This window comes from Mesoplodon mirus, assembly GCF_964341445.2.
Source record: "Mesoplodon mirus genome assembly, chromosome: 1".
Classification (NCBI taxonomy): domain Eukaryota; kingdom Metazoa; phylum Chordata; class Mammalia; order Artiodactyla; family Ziphiidae; genus Mesoplodon; species Mesoplodon mirus.
The window spans coordinates 8,609,623-8,631,807 of record NC_138976.1 but is presented as its reverse complement, the minus strand read 5'-3'; the positions used below and the strand labels follow the sequence as shown (position 1 = coordinate 8,631,807).

Below are 22,185 nucleotides of genomic sequence, written 5' to 3'. Positions count from 1 at the left end.
GTTAGCCAAGCTCCAGAGCCCAAACAGGAGCAAACAACTCTTCTAAATCCAGATATTTCCAGCAGCCAGTAACTGCACGGTCCCCATCACTGCCACACGATTAAGCCAGGTGGGAGCAGAAAACAGACATGTGTCTCCAGATTTGTTTCAGTTCTATTCTTAGACCACTTGTTCCTTCCCCAGATATCCATTGAACATCTGTGGTATGCCAGACGGTGTGCTGGCTGCTGGAGATGCCACTGCAAACAGGACAGAGCCAGCCCCTGCCCTCACGGGGCTTACCCATCATTACACAGCCCCTAAGTGCCGTGAGGCAGAAGTAGTGTATGCAGTGGAAGGGTAGAACAGGGAACTGACCTAACCAGAGGGGTCAGGAAAGCTTCTCTGAGAAAGTGACCTTTACGCTGACCCTGGAGTGTTGAGTAGGAGTGAGCCAGGCCAAGAGGGAGGGGACAGGCGTGCATAGATCGCTCCTCTCGCCTACTCAAGGACATGGCTCCAGCAGCTCTCCCCCAGCTCTCCGGCATGATCACATTTTTTCTACAGTCATGCTGTTATTCCTTTCAACTTAAAGAAAATCCTCTCTTGACCTCACATCCCTTCTGCAGCTACTGTTCCATTTCTGTGCTCCCCTTTTTAGCAAAACCCTCTGAAGAGTTGCCCACACTCACTGTTTCCAGAAAGTCCCTCTCCTCCTGTTCTCTCTCGAGCCCGTTCCCATCAGGCCTGGCCCCGTCCCCTCTGTCCCAAGTGTCCTAGACAGGATCGCCAGGGGCCTCACTTCCCAGACCAAATGGCCAGTTCCTGGTCCTCCCTGATACTTTGCCTCTCAGCACCCGGGGGACATGGCAGATCACTCCCTCCTTGGACTTCCTTCCCCAAACACCACCCTCTCTTCCTGTCTCACTGGCTACTCCTCAGTCTCCTTTGCTGGTTCATCCCCAGCCCTGTCCTGGGTGGGGAGGGGGTGGGCGGAGCCCAGTCCTCAGACTTCTTCTGTACCTTGGTGATCTCACCCAGTCTAGCCTGGGCCTCACCCTGAGTCCAGGCTCATATATCCAACTCTGCCCCTTTGACATTTCTGCTCACCTACTGCTGCTGCTGCTACCGCACATCTCAACCGTAACGCATCCGGAAGTGAACTCCTGCGCTTCCCCACGTCTCCACCCCAGCCTGTTCATCCCAGTTTTTCCTGCGTTAGCAAATGGCAACTCTGTTCTTCTGATCGCTCAGGCCAACAAACTTGAAGTCATCCTTGACTCCTTTCTTCCTGTCATACCCCACATCTAATTTACCACCAAATTATAATAGCAATATCCTGGGACTGTTCCCAGGATCCTACTGCTTCTCCCCACCTCCCCTGGTACAGCCCACCTTCACCTCTCGCCTGGACCTGACTGGTCTCCCTGCTCCTGCGCTTACCCATTACAGCATCTCCTCAGCCCAGCAGCCAGAGTGAACCTGGTAAAAAAGTCAAATCAGGTCACTCTTCTACTCAAAATCCTCTGGTGGCTCCTCGTCTTGGAGAAGAAGCTAACGGGTCTCTAAGGCCCCCCGCTCTGGCCCCACTCCCTCCCTGACCTCATCTCGCACTTGCTCCAGCCATGCTGGCTTCCCGGGAGTTCCTCAAGCGCACCGATGGCGTGGGGCCTTTGCACTTGACCTGGCCTAGAACACTCTCGGCCCCTTCCGCGTTGCACAGCACCCCCCCCCCACCGCCGCTTTCAGGTCTTTGCTGAAATATCACCTTCCCAGTGAGGCCTTCCCTGCTTACTTAAAATTGTGACCTCGCCACCCTCCCCCTCCAGAGTCCTTGTCACCATCAGGCATGTAGTGTCTCCCTTCCAACCCCCGAGAGTGGAAGCTCCGTGATGGCAGGGGGCTTGTCTGTTTTGGTCACTCCTCACCTGTGGTGCCTAGCACAGGGCCTGGACTACATAGGAGCTCAGTGAATATTTGTGGACTGAATGAAAAGACACAGCCACCAACAGTTGCCGTGAAGTGGGGGGTGCTAGGAAAAGGGGTGTAGCAGGTGGGGCCGGGGAGGCCCGGCAAGTGACTGCCTGAGGGCGTGGGCGTGTATTACATTTATTACTACCGTCCCTAACATCCACTTAGTGAGTGCCCACTGTGTACCTGACCCTGCACTCAACATTTTGCAAGGGTTTTCTACTTTATTGAATTCTCACAGTGGCTTCTTGGTAGATACTGTTGTTATTTCCGTTTTAGTTTTTTGTTGTTGTTATTTGTTTTTTCTTTGTTTGGCCACCACGCGCAGCATGCGGGATGTTAGTTCCCCGACCAGGGATCGAACCCGCATCCCCTGCAGTGGAAGCACAGAGTCTTAACCACTGGACTGCCAGGGAGGTCCCTCCATTTTGCAGATGAGGAAACTGAGACTCAGCGAGGCTAAGTGACTTGCCTAAAATCACACAGCTAGAAGGTGGCAGAACCAGGACTCAGCCCTGGCCTGATGTACTCAAACCTTCAAACTCTTAATAACTACACAGAAATGTTCTTAATCTGGTTTCTAGTAATAAAGTACTAGCATCATGACTTTCTGTTTTCACATTAATTTACCCTAAAATAACAACCATGACACAGAACCTGAAGGTTTTGTCTTCCCCAGACCCCTCTGGGGGCTTCTCTGGTGGGCAGCCTGGACAGCAGGAAGTTACAAAACAGACCCGGTGCTCTCCAGGGCCACGCTGAGCTGCTTTCCACTTGAATGAGGAAGCCCCAGCTTGGTTCCGAAGGCGAGCCTCAGGCCTTTCAGGCCAGGCAGAGAAAGGTGTTTGGAGCCTCTGGTGTGGGTTGGACTATGAGGTTAGGGCTGCAGTGACGTTAGTGTAAACCTCGCTGAGTTTGTGAGCGTTTGCCTAGTTTCCAGCGCACTTTTAGCTGCTCCAGTGCCGGCGGCCACACCCAACCCACACCAATGGGAAGGAGCCGCCCTCCTGGCCTGGGCGGGCCTGCCGTCGCTGCCTTCCCACAGGCCGCTCACCTGCCTCTCCATGCTGCTGTGATGCTGATTGTGGATGCCGGCGAGGGCTCCACCTTGGCCAAGTAACTGCCCCAGGACCAGGAAGGCAACTTGGCTTCAGGCCTCGAGACCTGGCCTGGTGGCACTGTTTACCACTGAGTTCTGTCCCCTCCAAGTGTGGGCTCTCACGGCTTCCCAGGCAAAGTTCTGTGCCCTTGGGCTTGAGATCCTGAAGGTGGAGCCTCTTCTGTGAAGTGGGGTGATCCAGCCCACCTTGCACAGTAGCTAAGGACTGTGGAAGTGCTTCCAAAACCAGAGGTGGGGATGGCATGATAGCAGCATGAGAGCGCCAGCAAAGCCGACTGGCGGCGAGGAGTGCTGACCACACTCCGGCAGTGTGTCCAGCACGTGTACCATCTCCTTGATCCTACCATCCCCCCCGAGGAGATACCAGGACTAACTGTCCCATTTGACAGCCGAGGACCTTGTTCCATGTCACAGAGCTAGGCCTGCCCAGGAGTTCTGTCTAGCCTCACCTCCCACCCTGAAGGAGTCCGCTGGTTGGACTGGTCCTGGCTGTCATGGGGTCCCTAGCATCTCACACAGCGCTGGGCACAGAGTGGGGAGGCACCAGACGTGCAAACGCAGTCAGAAACTGTGCAGTCTTTAAAGAGCATTTCTTGTAGCTGTTCAATTAAAAAGAGAACGAAACTTGACGGTTATCACTCGTACAGCTTTTTAGGTTCACGAGGCCCTATACATACACATTATCTATGTAATCACCACGACCTTCAGAGCCGGTTAGTAGTACTATGCCCATCTTGAGGGTGAGGAAACTGAAGCTCAAGAGGGTGTCAGGTAACTTGCTCAAGGTTGCATTGCTGCTGGTGGGACCAGTCATGAAGCCGCATGATTTTGGGTCTTACTGTCACATTTCTCCGGGGTCTGGGCTTGGTGGGAGTGACTTGGAGCCATTCAGGTTACGAGAAGGAAGGGAAGGAACAGTGCACTGTGCTAGGTGCCTGACATACACTGTCCCAGGGAGTCCAGCAAGGTTGGTATTCCCCCCAGTTTATAAGTGGGGGCACCAAAACCCAGACAGGCTAAGTGACTTGCCCAGGAGCACATGGCAGACAAGAGCCAGAGCCGACTCAGCCCAGAGCTGGGGTCAGCCTGACACCAAGGGCTGTGCTGTTTATGCTGCCCTTGGCCTTGGAGTGATTTATTTTCCTTAAAGCTTCCAACCCCCTCCTCAGTTTTTTGCAAGTTTGGCAGTTCTTAATGGCCAGTAATGAGTTTGTTTACTTTTGCTCTCTTGATATTTATTCAACTAATTGCATCCCAAGAGAAATAACTCCCCAGCATTCCAGCCATCTTAGGCCTGGGGAAGAACTCAACTCCAATCAAAGAGATGCTCCTCAGTTTCTTCCTATGACCAACAAAGAAAAGCAAATCCAACTGTTTTCCTTGGCTTCAAAGTGAAAATAAAAATGATTCTTGAAATTGCTTTTCCACATTGTATTGTGAGGAGTTTCCATTATGCACGTGTTTCCCTCCCCACAACTGGGGCTGGTGCGACTGAGCCACATGACGGGCTCTGCACACTGGGAGGCTACCTCCCCAGGGTCTGGGTCCCACCCAGCCTCCGGTGGGCAGCTTTAGGTGTCCCTGTTTGGCCTGCTGTGGTGGGACCCCACACCGCGTGTCCATGTCCCTCTCAGCACTGCAGCCCCGCAGCCCAGGTGAGGGGCCACTTTGTGGGAAGAATCATTTTCATAAGACAGAGCTGTGTGTCCTGCCCTGTAGCAGAAGCTGCTTTCCTGGGGTCATCTTGTGAGTTCTCACCCCAAAGGGTAGGAATAAGGAAATTTCAAATACTGAAAAAAATAGTAACTACAACCAATTATCACCATGATCCAAGCACCTTATAAACATTATCTCACTTCATCCTCCCAACAGCCCTGGGAGGGAAGCCATTATTTCAGGGTTGCCGTGCATGGTGGCCCAGGTTGTGCACTGTGCAACCCTAGGGAGCACAAGTCACATTCATAGTCTTTGTAGTTTTGTATATTTAAATCACAGCAATATTCTAATTCTCACAAAGACGCTTTTAAGGCTAACGGCAGAGCTGACAGTTGTCCCCATTGCAGGTGAACAAACTATTGAGATTCAAAGTCCATGAGTCATTTTGCCCAAAGTTACCAGCTTAACTAAGTAGCAGTTGGTAACAGAACCCCAAGATATATACCATGCTGCATGTATGGAAGTGACAGGAAAACTCAAAGGAGATTTTTCTCTGACAACTGCCCCCACTCCAAAGCAGAGGGAGAACAGGAGAGCTCTTGTGACCCCCGGGACTGCTGGCCCTGAATTAAATCCAGCTCCCAGGATGATGTTTCATCACTAGTCCACGTTGTAGTCCTGTCTGGGGGCTCACAGAACCCATCCCTCCCTCCCCAGCCAGCCCTGCCCCATCATTCTGTGATCACAGATGAAAGCCAGGTATGAGTCCAGGTCAGAGGCACTGCAGGAGGCCTGAGGAGTGGGCCCCTTTCAAGGCAGCAGGGGAATCTGGAACTGCCACCTGGCCCCAGTGTGCCCGGCGGGCCCCTGACAGGAAGCTAGGAACTTGAGCTGCACTTGAGTGAGTTTGATGGAACCGAGCATGAATCGTGATGTTAAACCAACATCAGGACAGAAAGAAAAAATCAAAACTTTGAAGTTCACAAACAGTTTTTCCTGCCAAAGCTGGTTGAGATGTATGATGTGCAGTTAGGTAGTACCAAACCAACTGGTAATCCAGGATGAGGGAGGGATCCAGATAAAGGAAAATTCCAGAAGAAATGGCCCTAGAGGGCCCAGCTGACCACATGACCAGTAGAATAGATAATAACAGCTATCATTTGTTTGTTGTGAACTTACTGTGTTCTCAGCCATGCTCTATCTCATTGGCGCTTACAACCCTATGCATAGGGGACCATGCACGCTGGTTGGCCCCAGTTAAGACCAGTTATCGTATTAATTATTGACAGCACCCTGTTTTATTCTCAAAAGTGTCCCGATTAGGTAACAAACTATTTGGTCTCCTTACCTAGGAGAAAGGTATTATTATCTGTATTTGCAGTAGAGGAAACCCAGGTCCAGAAAGGTTAGGTCACTTGCCTAAGGTCCCTTGGAGTAAATATCGGGACTGGGATTCAGCTGTTGACTGCAAGGTCCATGTCCTCACCTCCATCAAGAGTGTCTCTCCAAGCAGTATGAGTAAAAGGTGCGCCTGTCTGTTTGCTTAATGGCCAAAATGCAGATTACTTCTTAGTCACTCTTGACTGACAAAGTAGAAATAGCTTTGAGGTCAGCACAAGGGTGAGTCTTGTTGGATGTTAGAAACAGTTCTTGATTATCCAAGTGGTGAGACCCCAAAATGGGCATCTAGGATGAGCAGTGGTGTCCTCACCTTAGAAACCCTGGAGAAGGAACTGTGCATCACTTGTCCTGGTGATTCACCGCCAGCCTGGAGGCCAGGGAGGGAATAGCCACATCTCCAACTGCCATCCCTTCCCAGCCTAGGATTCTGTGAATCATCCCCACCAGAAGTCAGTGTGGGTACCCAGAGAGTCTGGAGCTGATTCCCAGACCCTGCCAGTTCAACTCTAATAAGACCACCGAATGAGCCGTTTGTCCAACCAGCCAGCCTTCCATCCACTTAGCCTTCCCAGCCAGCCCGCCATTGTGTATCGCTGCGTCCTGGGTCCAGCCCTGTCGTGGGTTCTGGGAACACAGGTGTGAGCCAGAGAAGCAGGCAGGTAGGATCAGATGGATTTGCCTGGAAGAGTGGCAGTGGAGGGTCGAATCTGCCTGATGCTCCTGCCACTGGTGTGTTGCTGGCTCCAGGGCAGGGCTGAGTTCATGGAGGAGGCGGGTTGTGGTCATACTGTGAGCTCATGGGGCAAGAGGGGATGTGGTTAGGCTGCGGGAGCTGGTTGCCTTTGCCAGGGGGACAAGGATGCTGCTGTTCCTTTTCCACGGTACATTATCTGGGAACCATTTTGAGGTGGTCCCAAAGCCTGCGCACTGAGCCCTCTGTGCCAGGAGCCTCAGCCAACAGAGCAGAGGCAGGAGAGTCTGCAGAAGCCATTTCAGAGCCCGGCTCCTGCGTTGGCTGCTGCATTTCCGGCAGTGCCTTGTGTGCTCTGGAGCCCTGGAACTGGGGGAGCCTCAGACGGGAGAGAACAGCTAGGGACTGGGTGGACAGCACTGTCCCAGGGCAGCTTCCTGGGAAATCCGGACCTTGCCTGGAGCTGCTCTTCTGAGCCAGGCTGAGTGGTTGGCACCATGGCCACCTCGGCCTGTTGGCAGGGCCTATCCCCTGAGCACTGGGACAACCACTTTGTGCCTACCTTACTGATCCCAGCAATTCTGTAAGGCAGGGGCTATGATTATCCCCATTTCACAGATGAAGAAACAGAGGTAAGGATGAAGTCTTGCCCAGGCCTCAGAGCTACCAAGTGGTGGAGCTGGGCTTGGAACCAGGTTTGTGGACTCCATAGCCAGCTTTCTTACCCACACAGTCCTTCCTGGCCTTCCTGCCCTCAGCCGCTCTCTCCCCTGCACTCTGCACTGCTTGCGGCTCCAGGCCTATCTCTCTAAAACACACATCTGGTCTTGTCAGTGTCCTGCTGAAAGACAGAGCCTGTGTTGTCATGCCTCCCTGCGTCTGCACGTGCTGTTCTTTTTTTCTTAAGAGTCTTTTTTTTTTTTTTTTTTTTTTTTTTTTTTGTGGTACGCAGGCCTCTCACTGTTGTGGCCTCTCCCGTTGCGGGGCACAGGCTCCGGACGCGCAGGCTCAGTGGCCATGGCTCACGGGCCCAGCCACTCCGCAGCATGTGGGATCCTCCTGGGCCAGGGCCCGAACCCACGTCCCCTGCATCGGCAGGCGGACTCTCAACCACTGCGCCACCAGGGAAGCCCCTGCACGTGCTGTTCTTTTTGCCTCGGCACCTTCCCTGTGTCCTGCCTGATGCATGCCTACCTTCCTTGCTAAGTTGACCTTCTCAGTGAAGCTGGCCGTTCACAGGGAGGGCCCCCTCCCTCCTCCAGCTCCTAGAAGCAGCTGGGGCTGCTTCCATCACAGCCCCCAAGATACAGCATGTCTGGTTCTCTACCCCAGACTGCAAGCTTCTTAAAAGCGGGGTCAGGGTGGTTTCCCCTCTGAATACCCAATAACCAGGATGGCACCTGGGTGACTAAATAGGAATTCAAGGACTTCATTCATTGAACATATTTCCTGAGCATTTCCTCTGTGCCAGCCACTGTGCTGGGGGCTGGAGATAGAGCAGGAGCAAGGTAGGTGCCTGCCCTCCGGGGGCCACAGTGTCTGGGTCTGAGGCTCCCTCCCTCCCTCCCTCCTTCCTTCCCTGCTTCGTTCATTCATTCAGATCCCTTCTCTCCCTGTCCCTAGTGGGTATTGGAGGTCCAGCAGTGACTGAGAGATCCCACCTTTCCCTCGTGGGGGCTGGGGTGGGTCCATCTTGGGCAGGACTTTGGTCATTCCCGGAGCTGGGCGGGTCCTCAGGCAGCTCTCAGAGATAAGAACAGAGTTCATTCTGGGCTTTTCTGAGGTGGTCTTGGGCATGCCTTTCTGGAGGACTAGGCAGCAGCGGGAGGCTGAGGCTCTAGGGCTGCAGGCCCCAAGACAGGCTGGTTTCACCAGAGAATCGACCTAACACAATAGCTTGATTGTGAGAGGCCTGGCTCCCCACACCCAGCACGTTAACATGTCTGTGATCAGAATGTGTCTTAAAACTGCTGTGTACGTGGAACGGGACATTGTAACATTTTAACTCCCCTCCCAAGGCTGTTATTAAGTCAGTCATACGGCTAATGGTCGTTGTGTGGGAATGTGGTTTTGTCATAGAAACTACCCTCAGAATGAGGTTCTGATGCGACCCATCTATCACCACAAACTCCTAGCTGCCAGTGGCTGAATAACCCTTCTATTTGGGGCGTTTCATATAAATTCGCAGAAAAGAAATGCTATTCAATGGATTGATTCATTCTTGAGATTCCCGCAGTGTGTTTGTCCAGGATGGCAGTGGGCTGGGGTGGAATGGGCCCAGATCTGGGCTTGGATCCTTGCTTTTTGACCCGCTAGTGGAGAGACCTTGGCAGAGGTGCTGCACCCGCTGACCCTCAGTTTCCTCTTCTGTAAAATGGGGATAGCGCCATGCATCTCACAGTTCCGTCTTAGCGCCACACGCCTCCTCCTTACAGCTCTCCCACTGTTGTGCGTTTGTGTGATTATTAGATTCACCTTCTCCCTCTTCCCACTGGGCTGTGGGTGTCGTGAAGCAGAACGCCTCCCCCATCTGACTGCTGTCAATTGAGACCAGTTTGGACAAAGTGGGCTGTGACTCAGAGAGAGGCCAGAAGCTGAATGTACTTGCCTTGGGCGGGGCTGCTGCCTGTTCTGTTTGTTCTGCTGTAGCTGCCAGTTGCGGCTCCCGGATCTCTTCTCCGGGATTGCTCAAGTGTGGCCGGTGTAGGCCTTGAAGACCTGAGCTCAGGTTCTGCAGCCCTTGGAGTCGCCAAGTTAGGAATGTGGGAAACACACCAGTGGTACCTCAGGCACATAGATGACTGCTGGCCCGAGGCTCTGCCCCACTGAGCTGGTGCAGAGTTCCATGGAGCTGCCGGGGGCGGCAGCCATACAGAGCACCAGCTGCGCAGGGTTCTGAGCTAAGACAGCCTGGCTTGGAATCCAGTTCCACCTCTCATTGACCGTGCTACCGCAGGCGTGCTGTGTAGCTGTGCTGAGGCTTGGTTGTAAGAGGGGTGGCGATGAGGCCTGTACTGTCTCAGAGGTAGGCTTCTATGACATAAGCAGGTAAGCACGTGGCTTTCAGATGGGATGGTGCAGCGTCTCTAGGACACCAACCGAAACAGACTTGACTGCGAGACACCTTGAACAGGGCATTGGAGTGAGGCAGGGAAAGGTGTGGACTTTGGAGCCATACTGACCAGGGTTCACATCCCACAGAATCACCAACGGTGTGACCTTGGGCAGGTTGCTTAACTTCTCTGAGCCTTTGTTGTCTCATCTGTACAATGTGATGCTAAAATTGGAACCTGCCTCCTAAGTTTGTAGCGAGGATGAAATGAGATACTGCATGTGCCTTAACTTAGCCCAGTGGTACTTAATAAATCACTGTGTGATGGAGGAATGGATGGAGAAATGGCTTAGCTGCTCTGCCCATGAAAGTGCGGGAATACCGTGCAGTCTCCTCCTGGGCCATGTGCTTCACACATTTTTGTCTGCCTTTACTGAGTAATAATTAAGCTAATTTGTGTCAGGCAGGCCTGTGAGGTCAGTCAGAGTCTCTACTTGGCCCGGGCTGCCCAGAGAGCATAGTGAGCCACCGTGGTTCCCGGGTGGAGCCAGGGAAACTGCAGCTTCCGCAGCCCCAGAAGCCCTGTGCTAGAGAAGCATATATTTAATGTCAGCCTTTCCAAATGCTTCCAAGAGTTCAGGGACCTCTGGAGCCACAGGAGAGAAGCTACTGTCCGGGGCTAAGATGCATCAGTGTTGGCTGGTGTGAAATCCACCAGACTTGGCCATCTATCTTGTGGCCAGACTTGGGTGATGGGGGTGGAGTTTGGGGGAGGGGGTCCCTGCCTCACCCTCTGCAACCCCAGGACAGGCCTGGCATTGGTCCTCCTGCTTTGTGGACCTCCTGCAGCACGGTGGTAGCTCGCTTTCCTCCCTGCTGGTTCTGGTGAGCGGACCAGCAGGCAGGGGAGTACTGCTGTGTGAGGGGTAGGATGTTCTTACTGTAAGGCTGGTATCAGACGCACCCGAGGTCCTTTTGTCGGTGCATCTGCACTCCTCCTTCGTGTGGACTTCTAGGATCTGGATGTGCTGAAGTTGCCCCAGACATAAAGCCCCCCCTCCTCGGGCTCCTGGGAGGATCCCCAGCATGGGTGGCAGTAGTGGTCATAGCACTGGCTCAGCCTGGTGGGATTTCCTGACAACCCCAGCAGAATGTATCCAGGATAGAGAATCTGGGTCTCTGCTCTTCTCTGTCTGCAATTCTGATTGTTATGGCTCATAATACTCAGTGACTAATGTTTTCTGAGGCTTTGCCACATACCAGGTACCGTGCTAAGGCCTTCCCGGTCATGATCCCATGCGCTCCTCCTAGAATGCAATGGAGCGTGTTTCAGAGTGCTGGGTTCAAGTGCTGGTGCCGACATTTACTAACCATGTGGCCTTGGGCACAACACTTAACCTCTGTGCCTCAGTTTCCTCACCTGTGAAATGGTGATGACTAACAGTACCCGTGTTATAGGGTGGTTGTGAGGACTCTACCTCTTGAGTGCAATGTGTGTGTTAGTTTTTACCAAGAGATGGGCGTTACTGTTATCCCATTTTACAGATAAGGAAACTGAGGCTTAGAGAGGCTAAATGATCTGCAAGGGCCACTTAGCTCATAAGTAGAAGAGCTAGGATTTGAGCCTAGCTTGTGAGCACTACCTCACTTTGTCTCAATTTGGAAAACTACATGTGGGGAGCATTTGGCCAGCTTCGGAAGTGGCATTCTCAACTTTCCTCAGAGCCCCGGTGAAAGGGGATCCTTTTCTAAGTAACCGAACTGCCCTCTGGGAGCTCTCATAATCCCACAGCAGAGGCAATAGCTGACCCATGACACACATATCACAGGAGGAGAAGGGAGGGATCAGTGAAGAATTTCTGTTTGGAAATGTTATCTAACGAGTACTTTCAAGGGACTCAGAATGCAAAGCCTGCACCGTCCCCCAGCCGGGTGCCGGGGAAGCCTCATCCTCCCCTGTGTCCTGGCCAGGCCATGTACAGCCTGCTGGAGACCTGGGGCTCCGTCCCGTCCCATCCCGTCCCATCCTGTGCGAGGAGGGACCAAACGTCCTTGGACCCGCCGGGAAACCAGGGCAGCGCTGTGCCCCGAGTCACAGCGGCAGGAACCTCTGGCTGATGTGTCCCTCCCGGCTCTGGACCCCTCCGCTCCTCCCCGGCTGAGGGCATGAGCAGAGGCTGCTCAGCACCAGGGAACTTTCTGAACGAGGGCTCCCGGCTCTCGCAGGACAGCGTTTGCTTTTGCTTTTGCCTCAGCAGAGTCTCCAGCCAGGGTGCATAGGAACCCAAAACTGAAAGACAACTTCCGGAGTCCTCGGGCTAGCCCTGCGTCCGTGACTCCATCGGCCCGCTGGCCCCTCAAGGGTACCCATCCACACAAGCTCACGCTCGCGCACACACCCCGGCTGCGGAGCCCTGCCCAGGAGCCGCCTGCCTTCACCCCAAAGGCTCTTTGTCTGAAGGAGAGTGGGGCTTACTGATGGAGCCCTCGAAACCCCAGCCATGACCTCACGCCCCCAGAATGCCACCCTCTGCCCAGGTGTCCACAGGTCCTGTCCCAGCAGATGCCTTGTTTGGCTCCAAGCGAAAGCAGGAGGGCCCAGCTGCGAGCATCCCCTTCCCTGGCTGGAGGGGTCAGGGTTCTTGGACCCAGAGACCCGGAGCCAGCTGCTGCCTCTCGCCCCCGTCCCTCGGTGCCACAGAGTGGGCTCTTACCTCTTCCCTCCTGCCTGGCTCCCGGGGCAGCTCCTCACATGCTTCACCTCGGCCGTCAGCGGGGAAGCCCGGCCATGGCCTCCCTGAGTCGCAGGCTGGACCGGCCGCAGAGCAGCCCTGCCTCCCTGGCCTCTGCTTGCTCCGCTCTGCCTCCGCAGCAGGGCTCCGGCCGGGGATGGGGCGGGGGCTGGCCCGGGGTCCCGCCGGGCGGCTCACAACCTGCCTTCTCTCGCGGGGGCCGGCAGCTGCCCCAGTGCCATGCTCTGCAGGTCCGGAGCTCAGGCGGCACTGCTCAGGGCGCGGGGTCCATCCTCAGGCCGTCTGCGGCAGCCTCATTTGAACTCCCAACTCCTTTGTGGAGCCTTTACATGCTGCCGGAGGAAACTGTGAGCACAGCCTGACCCTGGTTGGCTGCAGGCACTTCTCTCCACCCACCAGTGCAAGAGGATCCCCCAGGCCCCAGAAAGGCTCAGGGCCTCCCCTCAGCCCCAGACAGAGGCGGGCCGCCCGGTGATGTCACACTAGCTCCGGCCCCAGCTGGCCGGGCCCCTCCCGCCCCAGCCTGCTTTGGCGGCCTCGGCGGGCCCCCTCCTTCCTTGGCACGAGCAGCAGCCGGGCCAGCTCTGCTCCCTGGCCCAACAGCTCCCAAAAGCCCGGGCAGCCCCGGGTGCGCTCTGCCGAGGCAGAGAGCTTCCCCTCCGACTCAGGTAATAGGTTTAGATCCGCCCCAGCCGTGCAGGCAGCGGGATGGCGTGTGGGCTGCAGGGAGCCGGGTCCTCCCCTGGATCGCTGCCTCTTCCAGGCCTGCCCCGCAGAGCCCCAGGTGGGCAGGCAGGGCAGCCCCGCACAGACAGCCTCTCCCCATCAGCCGCCCTTCTTGGAGGCTTCACTCTCACCTCTAAACCCTGGGGAAGGGAGCCCCAGGCTGTCTGCACAGCAGCCAGCAGGATCTGGGCTGTGAAGTTAGGGAGAAGCAGTGGCTTGGGACAGTGGAAGTACCACTGGCTGGGGTGGGGGCAGCGCTGGGGAAATGCTCCATCACTTCCCGCCTGAGGGGCCTTGATTGAGTCACTGCATCTCTCCGGGCATCCCTCTCATGCATCAGTAAATGAGCTAAAACAAGTAATCTACCTCCAAGGGCTGCGGCGAGGATTCTATGAGGTCATGCAGGAAAGGCCTTGGCGTAGGGCGAGGAGGCCTTAGTGGACTGAACTCAGGACTCTGGCGTCCAGCAGGCCAGGGCTCGCGCTCCCAGAACTTCCGCTGGGACCTCCCGTCTGCCTCTTCGAGGAACGCACGATGGGAGTCCATCGGCACCCTCAGCACAGAGCCTGCCCCCGAGACGGAGCTCATGAATGTTTGTGGAGTCAGAGCAAGAGAGCGGCCTAGAGGCTCATCGGCACAGGCCGGGGGCGCTGGCCTGCTGAGTGGGCGGAGGCGAGTCCTGGGAAGGAGCAGCCAGGGCAGGTTTGTCCTCTGCCTGGACAACAGCCTTGTGCAGTGTTGGTGGTAACTCTCCTTTCCCTTTTAAAACATTTTTAGTGATGATGGTGGTGGTGATGATGATGTTTGGGTACAAACTGGGAGAGAAACTTTAGTGGGGTTTTCCACACCGCTGGGCACAGCATATCGTGTTCCCGGGTCCACCGCACTCCTCCCCTCCCCAGGATAGCCACTCCTGTCTTTGCAGAAGGAGAGCACCTTTTCTCTTTGCCTCAGTTTCTCCCATCCTGCTCAGACCTTGTCCTCTGGCAAAGGTTTTCTTTGCCAGAAGACCCCAGCATCTTACAGACCACCACATTAGCCAGACAGCAGGATGGCACAGAAACCTTCCCCACATCGACTCCGTGGGTGAAGGTGTTGCCCGTCCTGTGGATTTTCCAGAGGGCCTGGAGGGTCCTGGTGGGGCCATGGCAGGCTGGGGGCTCAAGATCAGCTGGAGCATATGAGAGGGGCCTAACTTCTTCCGAGCTGTACCCTAGACAGCCCGGATGCAGGCATATTCCTTTCTTTCCCTCCCTCCTCCTCCTCTCTCTCTCTCTCTGACTCTCTTTTCCAGGATGTGTTTTTTGGGAACCTGCTCTGAGCCAGCACTAGGAAGGCAAAGTCCCTGTCCTCACAGAGCTCGCAGGCCGGAAGGGAGACAGACAGACAGACTCGGGCACCTGAGAAGTGCCGGGCACAGGGAGTATCTAAGCAGGATGTCTGATTAAGCAGTCAGGGCAGGTCTCTGACAAGTGGTGCTTCAGCTGAAAACTGGAGGATGGGTCAGAGTTAGCAGGTGGTGAGGTTGGAGGGAGGATGGCCTGGGCGGAGAGAACAGCGCATGAAGCGGCCCCAACAATAGCTCCCCGCCTCAGTGAGACCTTGACACTCTTCCCAATGAGAGGTAGGATCTCTGCCCCCTCCCCTTGAATCTGGGTGGTTTCTGACTTGCTTGTAGAAGTAGAATGCCATGGGAGTGACACTACCTGACTGCCAAGACTGGGTGGTGAAAGAAGGCAGTGCAGCTTCTGCCTTGTTTACTGGCACACCCTGTGTTGGCGCCATGAACCAAGCTGGACCCCAAGAAGTCCAGCTACCCGGAAGCTGCCGTGTGAAGACTGCATGTACCATGGGTCCCAGCTGGCAGCTGGCATCAACCCCCAGACATGGGAGGAAAGAGGCCCATCGCCATTGAGTCATCCCCAGCTATAGCGTCTTCCTGCTGAGGCCCCAGACATCAGGCAGCAGAGATAAGCCATCCTAGTGTTCCGTGTCTGAATTCCTGACCCACAGAACCCATGAGGATAAGGAAATGGTTATTTTAGGCCGCACAGTTTTGGTGGTAATTTGTTACGCTGCAGTAGTAACAGGAGCGGACCCTGAGGCGAGGGCAACCATGAGTTCTTCCAGGAGCTGAGGGGACTGCGGTGTGGAGGAGACAAGGGGAGCGTGGCAGAGGGTGAGGCCTTGTCAGAGGGGGGACTTCATCCCAAGGGCAGCCAGGAAGCACTGCAAGGTTCTGAGCAGGACAGGGTTCCGGCTTGCCTTTGTTTTCAAGAAGGCCACGCTGGTGTTGACTGGATTGACAGGTGCTGCGGCCGAGGCATCAGAGCTGCTGGGAGTTGGTTGCAGCTGTCCTGGTGAGAGAGGTGATGGAAGCGATGGGACCCCCTGGGGCAGGAAGCATTCCCAGGACATCCCCCCTGCTCTGGGAATAGGTGCAGCCCAAGTCCCTTGGTTACTAAACAGATTTGCTTTCACAATTGCAAGTTCCTGGGATCCCACCAAGTGGGAAAGGAGCAGCAGGATGGCCGTCTTTCCTCACCCACTGCCCTGTTAGTGGCCTTGGGCAATCAGGGCACACCCCTGGGGAGCCTGAGCTGGGCAGTCAAATTCTGGTTCTACCGCCAGTAGCCCTGAGCCTCACTTTCCTCCTGTGGAAAATGAAGATGATGTAAGGATTTACCTCACAGGGCTGTTGTGAAAATTAAATAAGATGTGACACATTAAGTGTAACACACATGGTAAGCACTCAGTAATGTTGGCTCTGGTCGTTTTAGTTGCCCGGGAGTCCCCTGAGCACGGGGGCATGTGTGGCATGGGCCGCGTGGAGCTCTCCTTTTGTCCAGCCCAGCACAGCAGAGTGAATAAAAGGATGGCTGGTGGGGGAGGGTAAAGAGCTGTGGCTCAGAGGCTGATGAACCTGTGCTCAAATCCCAGCTCTGTCACTAACCTGGGCAACTTTCCAATTCTCTCTCAAACTTTGTTTCCTCATGTTAAAAAACGCAATGATAGGGCTTCCCTGGTGGCGCAGTGGTTGAGAGTCCGCCTGCCGATGCAGGGGACACGGGTTCGTACCCCGGCCCAGGAGGATCCCACATGCCGCAGAGCGGCTGGGCCCGTGAGCCATGGCCGCTGAGCCTGCGCATCCGGAGCCCGTGCTCCGCAATGGGAGAGGCCACAACAGTGAGAGGCCCGCGTACAGCGGGGGAAAAAAAAAAAAGGCAATGGTAATACTGACTCCTAGGGGTTACTGTGAGGATTAAGATAACATACCGAACGCGCTTAGCACAATGCCTGGCACTCGGCATCGCTCAGGAAATTGCAGCTGCTTCTCCCGCCCCCAGGCCCCTCCCCATGCGTACCCAGAACATCCTCATCAAGCCTCCGCCTTGATGGCTCCCAGATCTTGGAATCCTCCTGACCTCAGTGAGCACCATCCCTGCGTTTCCACCTGCCTGTTGGACTGGTGTCATGCGACTAAAGCATTTGAGGAAAAGGGAATCTTTTTTTCTTTTTATAGTTTTTACCGGAATGAAAAAGATGTGTGATGTTTACATGGTGGCAGAATACAAAGAATCTTCATTATGTCCCACAGTTTGTGTAAATTTCATGTGTTTTCCTATTTATCACCTTCCTGACAGTTACAGGTTGTTTTTTTTTCCTGTTGGGAATGTTGGGATGTTCTACTGAGATAACTGTGTATGAGGGGTGGGGGCTGAGGCGGGGGGAAGTGCACGAATAATGTGTGTTACGTAGGCAGGGGTGCTTGGGAGGGGATGTTTGCTGTGTCTCACAACCTCGGAGTCTTACCAGCATTTCAGGCTTCCCATTTCCCAAGCTGATTTTTTCCTTTCGGCACTTTTGAAACGCCTTTCCACCGTCTCCTGGCTTTCACTGTTTCTAATGAGCAGTCAGCTCTCTTCCTTATAGTTGTTCCTGTGTACGTGGTGGGTCTCTTCCCCTCTGACTTCTTTTTTTTTTTTTTTTTTTTTTGCGGTACGCGGGCCTCTCACTGTTGCGGCCTCTCCCGTTGCGGAGCACAGGCTCCGGACGCGCAGGCCCAGCGGCCATGGCTCACGGGCCCAGCCACTCCGCGGCATGTGGGATCCTCCCAGACCGGGGCACAAACCCACGTCCCCTGCATCGGCAGGGAGACTCTCAACCACTGCGCCACCAGGGAAGCTCCCCTCTGACTTCTTTTAAGATTTCTCTCTATCTTTGATTTTCAGTAATTTGACGATGATGTGACTAGGTTTGATTTTCTTCATATTTATTCTGTATGGGATTCACTGAGCTTCTTAGATCTGTGGGTTGATATTTTTCACTAAATTTGGGAATGTGTTGGTGGGGGAGGTTGGGGGCCATTATTCCTTTAAATATTTCTTCTGCACAATTCTCTCTCCCCTCCCCTTCTGGAACTCCACTTACACAGTTGGTGTTGTCCCATAGGTCACTGAAGCACCAGTTATTTATCTTTATCTTTAAAAAAAAAATCTCTGTGCTTGTTTGGATCGTTTCTATTACCTGGCTTCAAGTTTGCTGATCCTTTATTCTGTAGTATTTAATCTGCTGTTAATTTTATCCAAATTATGTTTTATGTCAGGTGCTATACCCTTTTGGTTTTAGAATTGCCACTTAGTTTATTTTTATGTGTCCCATTTATCTTCTGAGATTCCCTATCCGTGCGTTCATTCTGTACTTCATTTCGTGAAAACCCTGTACATATTTATAACATGTACACGTTTTCAAGTCCTTCTTTACTAATTCCAACATCTGGGTCGTCGGTGGGTCTAATTTTATTATTTCTCTTGATCGTGGGTCACATTTTCTTGCTTCTTCACATGCCTGTAATTTTTAAGTTGTATGCTGGACATTTTGGATGCTACGTTGAAAAGACTCAGTATTTTATTGTCTTCCTCTCAAGAATGTTGTGTTTTCTTCTGGCAGGCAGTTAAATTACTGGCATATTCCCTTGATCTTGTGGAGGCTTGGTGTTTAGGTTTTGTTCAGGTAGGTTTATTTTGGTTTTGCCCTTAATCCTAGAGTATAACCCTTAATCCTGGGTTCACTTGTAAGGCATGGCCTTTCTGGGGTTAAATTGAGAGCCTTAAGTGCTGGCTAAGCCCCATTAACTTGGCAGGACTTGAACTCCAAACTCCATCTTTCAGGCAGCTGCTGAACTTTCTGCCTCTCAGCTGCTGCTTTCTTTTGGGCTCCCAGGACTGACTCTCTCTCTCTCTCTCTCTCTCTCTCTCTCTCTCCATGTATACAATTTAGGGGTTAACTAAGGATTCAAGGGGAATTTGTGTAGTAGTTTTGGAGCTCCTCATTCTGTGGCTTTCTCCTTTCTAGCATTTTCCCCTGCAATTTCCATCCTCAAGGTCCAATCTCTTTCTCCTCTTCCCAGCCAGTAATGCTGCCGCCTTCTGTTTTGTCATTCTGTGTATCACCTTGAGTAGGGAAATACCCTAGTGTGCTTCCTGTCTTTCAAGGACCATGTCTCCTCCAGCTTCTTTTGCTTTGGATTGCTTTCAAGTGCTTTCAAGCAGTTGTCTTTTGTATATTGTCCAGCTTTTATCATTGTTACTGACCAGAGGGTTAGTTCAATACAACCTCCTCCTCCTTTTCAGGAACTGGATCTCCGCACATCCCAACTGAATTCGCCTTCTCACCCAAACCTCCTGCTTTTTATTGATGCCCTACCATAAACCTAGCCAGTTGGTTGGTGGTCCTTAATTCAGTTGTCTGCCCTCCCTGTTCTTGGTCATAGTCTGTTGGGAAATACCAGCCCCAATAATTCATAGTTTGGTTCAGCGCAGTGTACCCACCAGGGCACTAGAAGATGAAAGAAATGTGTGGCCTCACAAGCCTTGTTAGAGCACCTTATGTAGCTACCTGCGATGGGCTGGGTGTCAAGCTCAATATTTTATATGTATCTTTTTTTTCTTCTCCTCCCAAAACCCTATGAGGGAAGTATTACTATTTTGTTCTACTAACAAGAAGAGTGAGGCTTGGCAAAGTGAGCTTCCTTGCATCAGGCCACACTGCTAGGCAGTAATGGGACTGTGATGAAGACTTACATCAAAGATAGCAGAAACACTGTGTTGTGTTGTCCTGAAAACAAATTACATTTCTTCAATTCTAACTTTTTTTTTTTTTTTTTTCCGGTACGCGGGCCTCTCAGTGTTGTGGCCTCTCCCGTTGCGGAGCACAGGCTCCAGACGCGCAGGCTCAGCGGCCATGGCTCACAGGCCCAGCCGCTCCGCGTCATGTGGGATCTTCCCGGACCGGGGCACGAACCCGTGTCCCCTGCATTGGCAGGCGGACTCAACCACTGTGCCACCAGGGAAGCCCCGATTCTAACTTTTTAACACTTTTTTCTTGTTTTAGGATCTCTGAAATCAAGAGGCATCTTAAAGTTAGTAGCATGTCAGGGTTTAATTGGCAGTACTTTTTCTCTTTTACTAGAACATGGCCCATTTAATGGTTGACGACTTCTCAGATTCGAGGAAGTGTGGCAGTTTTTAGTGATCAAGGCTGCAGTGAGGCTGAGCCATGGGTGAGGGACAAAAAGGCCAGGCCCCTCCTCTCCTGGTCAGCTGGTCTTGGAAAGGCCTGCGGGAGTGTCTGAGCATCAGGAAGGCTGTGGAACTGCCAGAAGCGTCCATCCATCCAGATTTAATGAAGCAGCTGCCTCTGAGCTGAGAGTGAGCCAGCTGGTCCCCTCCTCTCCTGGAGGCCTTGTGGTCGGGTCCTGTGACTTGCTGCCTCATGTCTGGCAGGGGAGCCACATGTTTCCTGGTGAGAAGTTAGGAGACTTCTTTTATGGGAAGTATCTAAGGCAGTGCTAATAGTCCTCCCATACTACCCAGTGTCACAGAGGATGTCCCAGTATACGGAAAGCCCTACGAGGACACTGTGTCTGTTAAGTGCTTGCCGGGCAAGTCTATCCAAATGTCAGCACAGGGTGCATGCTCAGTTACAAAGCAGTTTGGAGAGGCTGTTGTCAGCTTGTCCATCTCATTCCCGACTTCCCAACCCACCTGCCAGGGGACAGAGTCAGGGCAGTGCCTCTTCTCAAGCCTGGACATCACCTGACAAACACATTCGCTGCAGCTCAGGCAACAGATACTTATTAAACCCCATCTGAGCACCAACTATGGGCTCCAGGCCAATTTGCCCGAAGCCAATTTGCTGAGACTTCAGTTGACTGGTTTTCATTTTGTCTTCGTAACAGTATCTTAAGGAATGTTCATTTGGTTTGTCGCCTCTCTCTCACCCTGCAGCTCACGTGGGGGCTTGTCCCCAAGAGGGGAGACTGAAGAACAGAGACGGGAGAGATTTAATTTTCGTTTCCTGGTTTTCTTCTTGTTTCGTAAGAAACACTTCACAGGAAATTTCCAAAGCTGTTTAAAATCATCCCCATCCAGCATAAAAATTTTAAAAACGGTTGCTTCTGGAACGCTGTTGTCTGTATCAGACAGGACCTTTGTCCTAAACAGGAGATGAGGGACTGGAGGCAGTTTTACGGTCAGTGGGAAAGGACCCCAGTTTGCTTACAGATAGATACCTGCTGAAATTCTCGTCCCGAGGGGTAGCCAAGCTGTTGCCAACCTTGCTTATCTGTCCTGGGGCCCAGCGAGGCGGCTGAGCAGATAAATAAGGGCTTCTGACAAGAGACTGATGGAGTGAGCTCCCCAGGCATGAGGCCAGGGCGGGATCACGAAGCAGAGGTGCTGGCGCTGGTGGGGAGATGGGCTGGTGTCATCATAGAGGTCCAAGGGCTGGGCCTGGGGCTGCCTCATTCTGGGCTCTGGCCTGAGCATCTCACTTGAGGCCTAGTGCATAGAAGCACACGCTAGTGAACGACTGTTGAATGACTGCAGGGGAATACTAGCCTTCGAAAGCTCATCCAGGGTTTCTGACTCAGGGTCTCGGGGGTGAGGGCAGCAAGGGGCACCATTCGGGAGTCTACCCAGGAGGAGAGCGGGGAGGAGACCAAGGAGAGAAAGACAGCCGCCCTGACATGGTGAGGCTGTGTCTAAACCCCTGGCGAGCTGCCCCAGGCCTGCCCCAAGCTGGCTCCCTCCTCCACTGATCTGGCTCCTGGGTGCCCCTGCCCCAGCCTTGCCCTCTCCTCTTCTCCACTGCGCCATCTGCCAGGCAGGTACAGGAAGGAAGGCAGTACCTGTGCTGGGCCTTTCGGGGCCGTCCCGCCAGGTGTGGGTGAGGCAGCAGAGGGATGTCCGCTCATGTTCCTGGTCCAAGTGGATGATGTCCGTGTCCCCAGTCTTAGCCCCTCTGCTCTGCAGGCGGGGCTGGGCCCCAAAGTGCTTTGGCGTTTGTTGTCTCCCTTGAGTCTCACGACAGGCCTGCGGGTGGGGAGGGCAGCAGTTACTCCTTTTCACAGGTGAGAAAAAAGAGATGTGAAAATATCGTGGTCGTCACTGTCGTCATCGTTTATTGTTTACTCCGTGTCGGGCATTGTGCCTGTCCGTCCCCCAGCCTTATCTCAGCCAGTCCTCCCGGGGTCTGCGCGGGCGGCGCTGCAAGCAGGGCCCGTGACTCCCTCCCTCCCTGGGCACTTGGTGAGCTCCTTCCCCCACTAAAAATATTAAAAACCATCTTCCATGACTGCATTGGTGTAAGGACAAATATGCGAACATTATATATTAAAGCATTTTCTGACCTAAAATTTCACTTTTTACTCTCATTTTAAAAGAAGCTAGAACATTTTGGGGGCCCCTGATAGTATCGTGAGCCCCCGGCCCCGTGCCTGCTGCACCTGATGGATGACTCGGCCCTGACTGTGAGAGCACACTCCCATCTCCAT

The 22,185-nt window shown here is 53.5% G+C and overlaps 2 protein-coding genes across 9 annotated transcripts in view; one reads left to right on the top strand and one right to left on the bottom strand.

Annotated features, from left to right (window-relative positions):
* Positions 1–13,061, bottom strand: part of ANGPTL2 (angiopoietin like 2) — a 34,861-nt gene extending 21,800 nt beyond the window's left edge. Inside the window, exon 1 of the mRNA XM_082617510.1 lies at positions 12,585–13,061. The gene's annotated coding sequence lies outside the window, so the exon portion shown is untranslated. The remainder of the gene's footprint in view (positions 1–12,584) is intronic.
* The window catches only part of RALGPS1 (Ral GEF with PH domain and SH3 binding motif 1), a 289,045-nt gene that overhangs the window by 180,003 nt on the left and 86,857 nt on the right, over positions 1–22,185 (top strand). The gene's annotated exons all lie outside the window — the stretch shown is intronic.